At 42.6% G+C, this 14,708-nt stretch overlaps 1 protein-coding gene across 2 annotated transcripts in view; it reads left to right on the forward strand.

Annotated features, from left to right (window-relative positions):
* The first annotated feature begins 8,076 nt into the window (after positions 1-8,076).
* The window catches only part of PCMTD1 (protein-L-isoaspartate (D-aspartate) O-methyltransferase domain containing 1), a 65,397-nt gene continuing 58,765 nt past the window's right edge, over positions 8,077-14,708 (forward strand). Inside the window, exon 1 of one of the 2 annotated variants that reach the window (XM_067553784.1) lies at positions 8,077-8,236. The gene's annotated coding sequence lies outside the window, so the exon portion shown is untranslated. Of the gene's footprint in view, positions 8,237-8,818; positions 13,272-14,708 lie in introns of those variants that run through there. The other variant, XM_067553785.1, reaches the window with a different exon arrangement.

Here is a 14,708-nt window from a genome sequence, read left to right on the forward strand (position 1 = left end):
CACTCAGACCAGTGAGTCAGTGTCACAACTGAGCTGCAGGACCGGCCTTTTATACTTCTTGTATTACCCCTCTGCTTCTGGCAGGGCATTCATGGCTGTCCTGGATCCACCCACCAGGCAGTTGGCGGTCCCTCCCCATCAATCTCAGAGGGTGGCCGCTCCCCCCTTGCTACAAGGCATTTAAGGCCTCAATCCTAAAAATTCTTAAGCATGTGTTTAATTTTAAGCACATGTTTGTCCTCCTGGCATCAATGGGACTACTCACACTTAAAGTTATGCAAGCTCATAACTACTTGTAGGACTGAGGCTTTAATATGATATTATAAGCCTAATGTTAGGATTTCTTTAATCTTAGCTATGGAACTTGCTACCTTAATGTTGTGATGCTTAATGTTATCTCAACATAAGCCATCACTGTACAAAACTGTATATAATGGCAAATAACTTACCAAAAACATGGAAGTAATTTGGCTTTTTTAGATCTGGGACTTACCACTATTTTCTTCCTAATTACTCCTTTTTTCCCTTACATTGACAGAACCTTCCATCCCAAAGATAGTTATGGAGATTAAATACTATCCATGTAGTAAAAACACTCTTCTGTGAGTCTTTCAGAGGTGTTGAGAGCAAATGGCAGTGTAATCCACAATAGAACAAATACATATTTCTTGCAAATGTTATCACTGTAATTGATTTAGAGTTATTTTAGCATTTGTTCAGATACCTTGTGTGAAAATGTCAATACACTTAGCATATTTAGTCAGTGTTTCAAAACAGTAAGAAAGAATAAAAAAGAATTAGTAGTACTCAGTCTGCATTAGCATTGAATATATCAAATCTATTGGAAGGAAGAAGATGCACCTATTCTAAAATGATCCATTGTATTTTTTTTGCAGCTTTCTCAGAAGTACTATTAATGTTAAAATGCACAGCCACAAGGTGAAATAAATAAGAAAAGGGTATAAATAGTCTTCATTTTATTAATTGTTCCTCTCATTTTGTTAACTGTCTGCTTACACAGACCTGAAGAGCTCTGTGTAGCTTGAAAGCTTGTCTCTTTCACCAACAGAAATTGGTACAATAAAAGATATTACCTTAGCCATCTTGTCTCGCTCCAATATCCTGCGACCAACACGGTTACAGCACTACTTATTGCTCTGACTACTGTGGGTAGAATACACAAATTCCTAGTACAATATGGCTTATGGTAGAAACCTGTTATACATTGTAATTAAAAAAACTTAAAAGTTTAGAAGTTCCACTAGTGAAGATGCCTTAAGTATTTAAAGGGATACTGTGAACTTAAATTAGTCCAAAATTTACATTTTTAGGAATAAAGTTTCAAGGAAAACAGTTTTAAAATGTAAATATTCCCTGCAGTATTTGAAACTCAACTATTGCAACATTTAAGAACATTTAAGCAAGTACACTTCAAACAAAAGCAAAACTGACTTTATTGATTTTCATTATCTAAACAGAGATATGTGCAAAGAATAAATGCAGCATGAATTAAATTAATCTCACTTAAAGTGTTCTTCACTTAGATAAAGGAATGTTGATTACAACATCTTCCTTTTAAATTGGTGATGCTTGTAAGTAAGTTCAAGTGCTATTTTAGTCTGTGAGGAAAAATTGCTTTATTTAAAAAGAAAATGAAATGTGATAGCCAGTTAGGTGCTAAAACTAAATTTTTTTATATTTGAGATTAATAGCTGAGATTAAATTCTGAAAGTTATCTACTGTGCATATATTTGCTGCTTTTCATTTAATTACACATAGTTCAGAGTCAACGTTCATTTCAATTAATTTCTTCATATTTTTAAAAAGAAAGTTCAGTACTATTGGTCTGACTTCTTCTGTAGTTGTGTACAGCAGTGCAAAATGGGTGTAAAATACTGCTGTTTTGATTTGGTAGTTTTACACCTATTCCGTACTTACTTTCCATTTATGTTAATTACTACCCCAGGTGAAAGGCAGTATCTAAGCACTAAACACAAATAATTATTTAAAAAAAAAAAAGTCCTGTAGTACTTTAAAAACTACAGTGCTACAGGACTCTCGTTGTTTTTGCTGTATAGACGAACACGGCTACCCCTCTGAAACGTTTTAACAAATTATTTAGATTTCCAAATAGGCTGACCAGATAGCAAGTGTGAAAATCAGGATGGGCATGGGGGGTAATAGGTGCCCATATAAGAGAAAGCCCTGAATATCAGGACTGTCCCTATAAAGTTGGGGCATCTGGTCTCCCTATTTCCAAAGCACTTCTGGAAGGCAGGAAGACATCTGCTTCTGCTCTCTGATAACAAGATTAGTTAGAATCATTGTCATAGTGCTGATTTCCTGAGAGGCATAGTATATAACATTGTGGTTATGGCTTAGAGAGGAAGAAGACTAGAGAGTAGCTGTATCCTCTCCCACTAGATGATGGCTTAAGCCAACCTTTTCAATGATCTTGGAAGACCTCCTCTGAAATAAGCTACCTTTCTTAGTTTGGGTCTTAAATGATATTCCTTGTATATCTATTATAAAGTGCACTATTCAGATCTTGAACTCAGTGTGTGGAGCACCTTACATGACCTACCACTGCTTTGACAGGCCTGTTGTGTAATATTTGATGTGCAATAAGATTTTTCTGAGGATGCTACCTTCCATTCAAATAGAAGCATTGTACAAGCTATTCACATCTCAAATTCATAACAATTTGATTTGATCAAATTATTTTACTGCAATTAAGGTACTGCAGGTACAGAGACTGTATATAGGCAAGGTTATATGAGAGAATATGCACCAAGCCTCTGTTTAATTGATGGGTGATGGGGTTTGTATTACATTTGTAGACCAATACACATTTGAAAGTTTGGAATTTCCTGACTGATCTGAACCCTGAAGTTTCTCTTCAGCTTTTAAACAGAATTTAAAAAAATAGAGAGGAGTGGTCATCCCATCCCACGTCCATTCAATTTATAATGGACTAAGAAAGTGGAACTGATATTGGCCTGATGAAATGTTTAAATAACATCACAAAAATTAGAGATGATCAGAACACTTCCATCAAAATTAAGTTAGCAAAAATATGGAGATAGAATCTTAACATTGTGGGGTTTTTTTTAAAAAAGGTTTCTGGCCACGCTATTGAATATGAGAGCACTCTAGTGCATTTTATTCTAAAGATAATGATATGTCTGCTGGATCACATTGCTGTCTTTGGGATTATTTTTTATTGTTACAGACTACATAAATCCTCCTCCCTTTCTAGGCAAGTAATTTTTAAGAGTGATTTTAAGAGTCAATCAAACCACTAGAAAGTCTATTGTGGTTAGTACAAAAGGTCCAGGACAGTCATATTGAAAGCCTGTCATGGCAAACCATGGAGAAAGCCCTGAATTGTTTTTCTCTAACCGCTATGAGAGAGCTGGGGGTAGCCCACACAAAAAGACTGTGACAGACATATAATTAGAGTGGGGGAAAAAAATGATAACCAGACATGATAATTTCCCTGTATTTAAGAATAGGATGTATTACTCTCCTCAAAAGCACGGCTGGCTGCCCTTTTCAGACTTTACCTGTTTCCAATTTAAGACTACAAATAAGATATGAAAATAAGATGTTTCTAAAAAGAAATATCTTAAATGGGTCTTTCCATTTTATTACAGGTAGGAAAGAGTCAATTGCAAACAGTAATTCTGAAGCTATTCCTTTAAGTTTTCCCCATAGGCCTCAGTACATAATCAGTCATCCTACCTCTAAATCAAATAAGACTCAAAAGTGGATTTACACTTGTTCATGCTCCCAATATTGCAGAGTTTTTTACAACTTAATTTGATACTGGCTTTTGAAATAAATACAGCAGCTATACCAATTAGCAGTTATTCTCAGAGGTTTGACAGTTGGGGTCTCATTCTTCCCTGACCCAATCAAAGGCAAAGAGTCTTGCCATTAACTTCACTAGGAATAGGAACCATCTGAAATAGAATGATATTCAGAACAATGGAGGTATACCTATACTCGAGGAAAAATACTCTGAGATCTTGGACTTCTTCCTACAGAAGAACCCCATTTTATAAACTAATACAGAATTGAGGGGCACAAAAAATCAAAGTTCGTAAGATCAAACGTCTCAGATTTTCAGCAGCTTTGATGCATCAGTTGCAGTACGGTGCACTGTATCACTTTCTTCTTGTCCTTTAAACCATTACAAAGTGATTTCCATTGCACTGAAGGCTCCAGAAGGTGAGGTGATGTCAACTTGTGCTTCTTCAACATTACTTTTGTTATATTTTGTTTCTTTTTCCTGTCAGGGAAAAAAGGGATGATATAACCAGTCATTTGTAAGACTGGAGTTCACAAAGTGGTGGTTCTATGGGAGTTAGCCAGCATAGATCAGCAACGGAGGCATTGGCTTTGAGGATCATGATGATTGTGTTGAAATTGCATTCTTTTTAAAATTATGGGTGGTTGGGTAGGCAAGATATATTATTCAAACTCTTCATAAATACTAGACAGATGCTGGCAGGTCAAAAGAGGTCAGATATAAGCAAAATAATTGTGGGGATAGCTGGGACAGTGTGTACAGTACACTAAATAAAGCAAAGGATATAACAGTATAGAAAGACACTAAATGCCAAGGAAAGACTATTTTAAAAAGCCAATATGGTACTCTAGCTGCATTCTGGTGCATGTTAAACCACTCCAAAGGCAAATATTTGCTTTTCAGAAGTGTTTTTATGGGATCTAGAGAGAAGTCAGCTCTAGCAGAGAGAAGTTAGTAGCCATCAATGAAAGGGTGAACTTCATCAGCTAATGATATACTGACATCACTAGTCGTATTAACCAACCCTCTCCAAAACGGAGAAACCTTCAGATTCCCATCTCTGTGGTACAGTCCCTGCAGGGAACTTTGCCATATAGAGAAAGGGAATTCGCATGCAGGAGTCTCATAAAAAGAGCTACTCTACTCATACCATAGACCTCAGAACACGCTTCTCTCGGTCCTACATAGCAAACATGAGAGACACATGATTGGAGATTTTTTTCTATTAAAACTTTTTCAGTAACTGCCACCCACATTCATAGGTGCTAGTTAATTAGGCAGGAGAGGAGGAATTGCTGAGGCTCCCTAGACATCTTGCTGCAAGAAGCAGGGTTGGAGCATGACTCTAAGGGATGCACATGGAGATCCTCATCCAGGTAAACAACTGAAAATATAATTGGACTAATCTGCTAGGACTAGCAACAAAACACAAAATTATACATAGTATTATCAAACAAATATTCAATGGTATAATACAGAATGTAGCACTATTTTACCATAGAAATCTATTCAATTCACTACTATCAGGTACATACCCACTGTAAGTGGTTATGTGGAGACCTATGGGATAGGTCCTATTGCAGTGCTCCTGAAATCTTTGCATGGAGTGTACTATGGGGATGTGGGTTAGTCCTGCAACCACAGTAGTGTACCTAGTATGGATGCACTGCACTGTTGCAACTTGCACAGGTTGTCATACTAAATGCAAATTGCAATAGTCCCCATCAGAGACAAAGCTAGAGACATTAATGTGATTTGCCTGAGGCCATACAATGAATCAGTGGCAGAGTCAGGGTTAGAATTTGGGAGTTTGCAGCCATTATGCTTCTGCTTAATCCATTGGATCCTATTGCCTTTTGAAACCCCATCTTCTCTAGATCAATGCAGTCCTATACTAGTAAAGCCAGGTTGTAAGGGTCTGAATGTAATGATCTACCTCTAGGCAACTATATTACATTTTTTCCCCCTTGTTGGGAAACTTTCATAATCCGTTTCTATAAACAGGGTTTTTGAAGTTTCTTAGTGTATGCTGCCCTTAATAGCAGCTACTTTTCTAAAATTTGCAGAAATTTACCAAACCAAGGAAAGTCCCCTTAGCTGTGCTTCAGCATGAACATAACAGGAAAGATGTATTTTACTCAACTGTCCAAAAACATCACAGTTCTCATATAACATTTTTGCAAAGTTGTTCAATCGGTCACAGGCTGTGGCAGTGACTTCTTCTTAGCTGCGTGGTGTCTGACTCCTCGATAAAGGAATTTACCTCTTCTCCCCCCACCCTCCCCCAATCTTCATTTCTGTCATGTAGAGGAGTAGCAGTTGTACCGCTACATTTATAGGTTTCTGAGGTCTGTTCCAATCTCATTCAGGTTAGCAAAAACACAGCTGTTTTTGAATCTTGGCTTGGGAAATATACTACCCAGTGTGGCACCAGATGTCTCTAGCTAGGGTGTTAGCTATGCACAGCTGTTGCTTCCTGGAGGCACCAGATTCTAAGGGTGAGTGTCCTGTTTCTTACTGCATCCGAACCTTCGACAGCTGTGCTTTCTTGTGACTTCCCTGGCTCTAACCTCTAAACGTGGCCTTTCTTTCAGCAACAGCTCAGCTCCTGCAGATTAGGCCATCCCCATGCACAAATACCTTACTGCTCCCAATCTCCTAGGGTCACATCTTCCAAATCCCTCTGTATCCAAGCCACCTAAACCTGGGTTATCATCTTAAACTCCACCAACTTTCTTTTCTTGCATCAGTTACTCTGCTTACAGCCCTATGCACCTGGAACAAGACCTCCCATCCTCGTCATCCCCACCTTCACTAACCAAAAATCCTGATCATTATTGCCCTCACCCCTTGTGTTGGCCTTCTGAATTCTTCATTCTTATTGCTCACATAATCTGCTACCATCAACTGCATCCCCCCACCCTTGGCCCTAGACTCCTGTCCTTCCCATTCCCTGCACCCCCATTTTTTTTTTTGCCTGACTCCAACCCCTGGATCCTCCAACCCAACTGACTACAAACTCTGCCAGCTGGATGCCTCTGTCCCATTGCTTCCAGACTTCAGACACTTTCTGTACCTCCAGCCTCTTTGCACCAAAACTACATCCCCATTCACTGAGCCCCAACACCTCATGCCACAGCTGCTCCAGCCACATCGTCAAGCTATCCCAACCTCTTCTCCCACCAGTTGCCAGTAGCTGCTGGTAACTGAGCACCCACCTTTTTACCCCAAATTACTGAGGCCCCAGGCTGTAACTGAACTCTGCTCTGCTCCTGCCCCTGGCTTCTCCTGTCTGCCACTTTTCTCAAGTCTTCCTCGGCATTAGTCCCCTCTGAAAGCTCCTGGCTCCCCCACCTCCTTGAAGGTGCCAGGGACCTGTTAGCTTCCAAGGGTGCCTACTTGGCCCATTCCCTCCTCTTCCTTCAGGCCACTAGCAAGGGGAAGGCCACTTTCTCGGTCCCACTTGTGAGGGTGGCAGGGAAAGGGCTACAATGCTTCTTTCTTCCCCAAACCGGCACTCGATGGTGGGGACCTAAAGAAGCTCTACCTCTGTGGTGGGGTTCCCCTCAGACACTGAAATAGCTGCCCAGAGTTAGGGGAAGGGGGTCTTCTCTGATCTGGGGTAGGACAGGCTTCAAAGGCAGCCTCGAGCCCTAGCTGTTCCCTTCCTAGCAGTGGCTTTGTGGGGATCGCAGAGGCCAAGGTGCTGCCTGCCCCTTCCTCCTTGGTGTCTGCCTCTGGTTTCCTACCCACCTCGCCCCTAGGTGCCCTCACCTCTCCGCTCTCCCTGCGCTGCCACTTCCCCCACCTGCTTCCCCCTGTCCCCCCGCAGGCCTGGCGCCCCATCTATGGGGACAGCACCGTGACCGTGGCAGCGCCCTGCGCAGCGTTGTGGCTAGGCGCAGTGGGACCCTGCGACTGCTAAAAATTCACCCGTGCCCACCACCCACACGTTTCCGCCTGGCCCTTGTGAGAGACACTGGCAGGGGGGGGCGAGGCCTGGCTTCTTATTAGCATAATACCAAGGGTCTGCACGCCCCTAGGCAACGGGTGACGACACAAAAGTGCCGGCTCCTGATTGGCCCTCGGGGTTGCTGGGCGGAGCCTGCCGCCAGACCATGTGACGCTTCCCCGCAGCCGGTGGAGCTCGGAGGCTCCCTCCGGTCGCTTGAGGATGGACCACGTGACCCCACTGTTTACATCCTCTCAGCTGGGGGAGCCCCTCCCCCTTTGCAGCGTCTCTGCCTCGCATCAACACAAACAGTATGGAGCCCTCGCGTGCGGGGGGAGCCCAGGGCTAGTGCTACGGGTCTGCGCCTCCCCCACCGGCCCTGCGCCGCGAGCAGCTCCCCCCTCCCCCCCGGGTCGGTCCCCACCGCCCCTCCCCCCCACAGCCGGAGACCTGGAGAACGCGGCGGAGGGGTGAGTGCCCGCGGGCGGGGTGCAGCAGCTGCCGGGCCGGGAGGCGCTCGGGGTGAGCGCCCGGGGAGCGTCAGTCGCGGTGTAGATGGGACCTGAGGGGACTGGCGCGGCCGCCGAAGGGCTCGGTGGGTCGGGAGGGGGCGGCCGGATGGACCCTGACAGCGACCGCACCCCCTCTCCCCCCCGCCAGCCAGGTCCCAGCTCAGTGTGTGCAACCCCCTCCTCCCCCTCCTCCGATCTTGACTTCGGGGCGAGCGGGGCTTGTTGTTTCATACTTTGGACTCGTTGCCCCCTGTCCTGCATCTGCTGGGGGGGGGGAGAGCCAGCGAGCCACCCCCCGCCGCCTGTGCGATACATCCCCGGCCAGGGAGACGCTGAGCGCCTCTGTCCGGCCCAGCGCTGTGGTCGGAGCATAGAGGACTCGAACCACCCCAGCGGCTCCCTCCTCGCGGGCGGAGTTTGGTAGGTTGGGGGGAGGAGGAGGGATGAAATGGAGGGTTTGGTCTCTTTGCTGCTTCCTTCCCCCCCGCGGCCCAGCCCGCGAGTCAAAGTGGGGGGTGGTTTTCTTGCACACGTTGGTTTTCAGGGGGGCAGAAGGAGAGGCGAGACGAGGGGGGACAGCCCAGAGTGGGAGTGTGGCTGGTTTGCCCTGTCGGGAGCTATGGAGAGGAGGATCGGACCCTATTCCCCCCTCTCCCCCCGCACACACACACACACACACACACACACTCTAAAGCGGTAACTGGTGTAGTGCGTGTGTGTGGCTGGCGGCAGCTGCCAGGGGCCTGTAGAGATGTGTGTCTGCGGCGCCCCCGCTCCTCGGCGTTCGCAATAAACCACACTTTGTCTCTGTTTACATTGTCGTGTCTCTGTTTTGGCTCGGAACAATGTAGGGGGAGGGGCAGGAACTGGCTTCACAACAGCCACCTTGCTGCTTAGCTGTGTTTTCTTTGTTGTCTTTTCAGGTGGGAGGGAGTCTGGCTGTGATTCAGTTTCTACCTGTAGCTCCAACTCTGTGGGTTTAGTTGTTCTTGGGTTCTCCCCCCTCCCCTCCCTCTCGCTGGAGCTGTCAGTGGCTCACAATGAAGTTGGAGATGAGGAAGCTGCTGGTGGTGGGAGGAATCTTGACATTTATTTGATACGCAACCAGCAGCTTAGGCCTGGGCTCCCTAGTCTCCACTTCCTGTCTGTGTGGCAGAGGATGTAGTCCCTTGTTGTGATACGTTCCAGCCACAAGGAAGAAAGCCAAGGGGAAAACATGTATTTAGAGTTTAAGTGAGAGGAGAGATGGAATCACATCTCTCTGTGTCTACTGAGTATGTGTGTCTCTTTGCAGTGCATGCTGGCACCTTACCGTTACTATTCTCGCTAGTTAGGGTTTATCTCCACTGCAAAGTGAGGGCGTAATAGTAGCATGGTGAGGCGTATTCATGCTAACTTTAATCTAGGTAGTATGGGGTAACAGTAGTGAAGATGTAGCAGCATAAGATAGCAACCTGCTCTGGTTGATTCTAGACCCTGCCTATCAGGTTAACTCAAGGCTGCTGTAGCTTTAGTTGCAAATCTATCCTCACCTTGATAAACAGGCACAACTCCCATTAATGACAATAAATGGTCTTTTGGGCCCAATCAATGCCACAGATAAACATATGAAATATACAATCAGCATTTTTGTATTTTATATACAATAAACATAAAAATAAGTTGAAATAACTTTAAGGTTGCAAAGTTGAGCACTCAAAAATTTTGTGTCCTTGCATTTGATGTGTAAATGTGAGAATCAAGGTTGCCTGTGCAACCCCATATCTGGCCTTTTTGACCTCTGTATTTGAATCAGATGACTTCCTCCATGGTGCATGGGTGCCTGTTGGGTGGGTGTTGGGGGCTCAGAGCAGCCAGTACAGGAAAGTTCAGCTTCATCCAGTGATTGGAGTACGATCCATCACTCTGAGGTGGTGCATGTGCAGTCTGGTCAGTAACAGGAGCTGAGAGGTTTGAGCATGCTCACTGAGGATGGACTCTTTGGAGCTATTAACAGCTAAAATCTAAGTCTCTACTGAGTATGTGAACAGCTATTTTTCAGATCTTATAATCTGAGCAAATTTGGGTAGATTTTCCCAGGAAGAGCAAAAAGCACAAAAAGGCAAACTTCAAGTCCCTGCTCTAGATCATGGGGGAGCTAAAGTTGTTAAAAGAAAAGATCAACATTTTTAGCAGGGGCAAAACATATTCTTCCCTATCCTTGTTCTTGAAAATATCTGAACCATTTTGGCTGAAATTTTGCAAAAAATTCCACCGGAGGCAGACACCTAGTATATAAAATTTCAGCCCAAATTTGGCAAAGTTATACATTACTGAAAACAGGGAAAATCTTATTGGAAGTATTGAACAACGTTATTAGGCATCTCTACTAGCCCTGCCTATAATGTTTCAGGGTTAACTGTTACATTTTCATCTACCTGTTCTTTTCCTCTCCTACTGGCTGTTCCCCTCACCTGTTCTCAAAGGCCCTCTGTCACAAAGGTCTTTTTTCCTACCTTGCAGAGCTAATTGTGGCTTTCTGGAATCAGCCAGTGCCTATTATTAACTTGTTTGTATAAAAGTAGTGCCTTGAAATCACAACCAAGAGCAGGGTGCTGTACATATGCATAGTAATGAGGAGCTTACAGACTAAATAGGTGGGAGAACAGAAGTATCAGCCCCGTTTTGAGGCACAGAGACTAAAATGCCTTGCTTGGAACCACACAGCAAGTCATTTGGAAAGCTGGAAATTGAACCTAGATTTCTCAAGTCCTAGTGCAGTGTCTTCACTACAAGTCCACCTTCCTCTCTTCCGTACTTTTTTGGTCAGAGAAGTGGAGTCTCGAAAGCAGTTTAGGGCATTCTTTCCCACCAGCCATGGAGTCAGCTTTCCTCCAGATTGATAAGTGTGTTTTATTCACTGAAATTAAACAGGAGAGCAGAAATCTCTGTTGTGACCAGACCATTGGACTTTCTACTCCAGTCAGTGCCAGATGGGACATTATTAGGCTCTCTGAGATGGAAGAATAAATTTGTGGGTGTGTAAAGGAAATATTTTCTGATGTATCTGTGATCTTCATCTCATTTTCTGTCTTCCTTTTTTCTTTATCTCTTCATGATGCTTTTTCTCTTAAGGAGATATGAGTCATTCTCCTCCTCCCCTATAAGCCTGTGTTAAATATAGTAGTAATGTTAGGTGCTCAGATACTACAATGATGAGTGGAATATGAATGCTTGGAGAGAGACTATTTCTGCAGGGCTCGTGTGTTCATGTGTATTCTCTAGCCACTGCACTGTTACAGTGGAACTTGACGAGGTCAGAGAAATACTGATGCACTCACTACATTGTACAGAAAAAATCAGTTTGCACCTTAAGGCTAAGAAGAAGGGGTAGATTTCTCTGTATGTAGGCTGATGATATGATATATGGCTGCAAGTTACCCGGAACTGGGGTGACTAGTTCTCACTCAGCAGCCAGTTTGAAATGTAGCATTAGGAGTATTGGAGGGACAGAACTTGTACACAGAGCCAAATTCTGTACGCTTGAAAATGAGACACCAATTTTCCAAAATTGGATGTGTATCCACATAGAAGCTGATGACTTCTAGCCCTGGTGAGTGTTGGATGCTAATTCTTGTTTTATTTTAAACATGGAAACATATACTCTAAGGGGTAAAAAGATCTTTTAATTATGTAAGATCTCAGAATCATGAGGTTGTTAAAACAAAGCTTGATTATTATGTTGCTACAGTGTAGATCAAAAAGGCTTTAAAATAGAGGTAAATATTATTTTAGGGTTGTCATGCATCCAGGAGATAAATTTGGAAGCAGTCTCTAGAAAATGACTGCAGTGTATCATTTATACATTGTGATTGCAAGGTGTATGCAAATAACATCCAAAGGAATTATGTCGAACTCTTGAAGATTAACACAAACTACAGATTATGCAAAATTGTATGTGCAGAAAGTAACATTTGAAGTTTTCTCAAAGCAGCTTTTAATAAAAACAAATCTCTACGGACCTAAAATAGTCTAGAAGTGACATCAGGTGTCACTATGGAAACTCAGGCTTCATTCCTGTATGCTTCTGGATGGCATTCTAGAGCAGGGAGGTGAGTTTGTGACAGGAATAAATCAGTTACTCTAGTTGGCCTGCACCAGAAAGGATTGGGTTTGGCCTTCAGTTCAAAGAATGTCTTTAAAGAAGAAAAATTGGAGACCTCTGTATCACATTTCATGTACTGTATAGCCCTTGAAGGGTAAAGAGCTCATTCAAGAAGACCTGATTTGATGATCAAAAACTCAAACATCTATTTATAGGTTTTGAGGACCAAAATGTCAGATAGGGTGTTGATTTGTGGTTCTTCTAAATTGTAAATGTTTAGGTGGATTATGAGAGTAAAGTTCACATTTTCTTTCTGATTTTATTTTTGTATCCATTTCTGTTCTCGTAAATGCTACATATTTTATTCCCATGTGGGATTGTTGCTTAAAAGTAAAGTTACAGAGTCTTATAGTTTATTTGTGTTGTCTTTGAGTTCAGAAGGGAGAGAAGAGAATGTGGATGTGAAACAAATTAATACAAGAACCTATCAGAACCACTTTTAAAGACAGTGCTAGTACTTATTGGAGACTTCCTGATGATAAGCTGTCACTGAATGTAAAACTGTCAAGAAAAAAAAAGAAATAATTATAAATTCTCAGTCAATTAAATCCAGTTAAATACAAATAATTTATTTTGGTACCTTTGGGGGAAATTTCCAAAGAGACCTAAGGGAGTTAGGTTCCCGACTCCCATTAAAAGTCTTTCATGCCCTTTTGAAAATCTCAGCCATTAAGTCATGCATTATCATATATACTTTGTAAAGCTTCTGTAATACATTTTTTGCCATGTCTGTTAGAAGTAGCAATTACTATTCTAAATTTCTTTCTTTTAGATATAAGTCTTTGGCCTGCAACTCAAAAAATACAAAGATGTTTCCTCGTTGAAGTGTTCCAAACTTCCAATGAAGAGGTGTGCAACGAAACTAAAAACTAATAGGTCTATGAAAAATGTACTTTTAGAAACCAATATTGTCAGAAAATAGATTTATTTTAGCCTATCACTTTAATTCTGAGATGCTGGTAGTTATGTAAAGCTGACAATTTTGAGGTATCCCCAAACACTAGCTTTAGAAAAAGGCACATTTGTTTTAGGGATTCAACTGGGTATCAACCAGACATACAATGAAAATAATTTCTCCCATCCAGGGTCTGACTGTTCTTTACTTCATCTGCTGGTGTTGAGCACAGCTATACAGAATAACAAACAATAGTACTAAAGGTCCGATTGAAATCAAAGGACTACTCACATGCCTAAAGATAAGAATGTGCTTAAGTGCTTTTGTTGGACTTGCTTACTGAGGATGGAACAAACATTTTGCATGTGTGGACAGTGAACTTGAGGGCACTGAAAAACAAAGGTCTTATCTACATTGGGAGTTGAGTAATCAACTAAAGGGGTAAAGGTAATGTGCAGAAGTTAATGCCTGCTAAACTCCTGTGTGGCCACTCATTCAGAAATAAAATGGCCACTTTACTTCTGAATAAGAGCATCCGCATGGATGTTTAATATGCATTAACTTCACAGCTTTAGTTGATTTAACTTTCCTGAGTGTTCCAATATAGACCAGTGCTAAGTGAGGTAATGGGATTCAGACAATCTGTTTAAAACCATGCAACTAGTTTCCTAAAAGGCAAAGACAAACATATTTTAATTATGCCTTTATAGATACTCTGACATAGAGTTACTATAACTTATAATGCAATTTTAAAATGAAAAAAATGATAATTTAAAGCAACAAAACAGTCATGTTAGGAGAAAAGATAGCTGTAACAGAATAAGTCCGTTTAGCAGTATCAGCAACTGTTAAAAGTAAAAGGTGAGGACAACTTTCATTCTCTCAGTATGTGCGCAGTGTGCCCAGCCATTTGATAGCATTGTCATCAGCCAGGTAAAGAGTTGGTAGCCCGCTGTCAAAAATAAGTCCGCGGGCTCTCGTCAAGGATATGTGACATAGTTTGAAGTTGACCGCATCTACATCGCGGGTCGTTAGAGAAACCCCATTTGAAGAGATTGGCCACATAATTGCCCTGTCCTGTTCGAAAGTGGTTCAAGGATGCCCACAGGTACCTTTTGACATGTCAAAACCTGGTGGGCAGATGATTGGGTCGGTGACAAGAGAATAATTAATGACTGTGGTCGTTAACCACTCCTTATGCCAACCAGATGACACCATCATGTCCTGTGGTGGCATAAGTGACCATAAAGGGCAACTAGAAGACAGACGAACTGGTGGGTGGTTGAAGAGGTCTGAGTATAGAGGCAAATCGCTGTTCTCACTGGTCTTGGTCAGGAGCACTATGGAGTCCCCCTCACAGCGAATATGGGATGCTGCTATGTCATATTGGC

The sequence above is a fragment of the Emydura macquarii genome, unplaced genomic scaffold (genome assembly GCF_026122565.2).
Source record: "Emydura macquarii macquarii isolate MOO-44397 ecotype Brisbane River unplaced genomic scaffold, CSIRO-AGI_Emac_v2 contig_1477, whole genome shotgun sequence".
In the NCBI taxonomy this organism is placed as follows: Eukaryota; Metazoa; Chordata; order Testudines; family Chelidae; genus Emydura; species Emydura macquarii.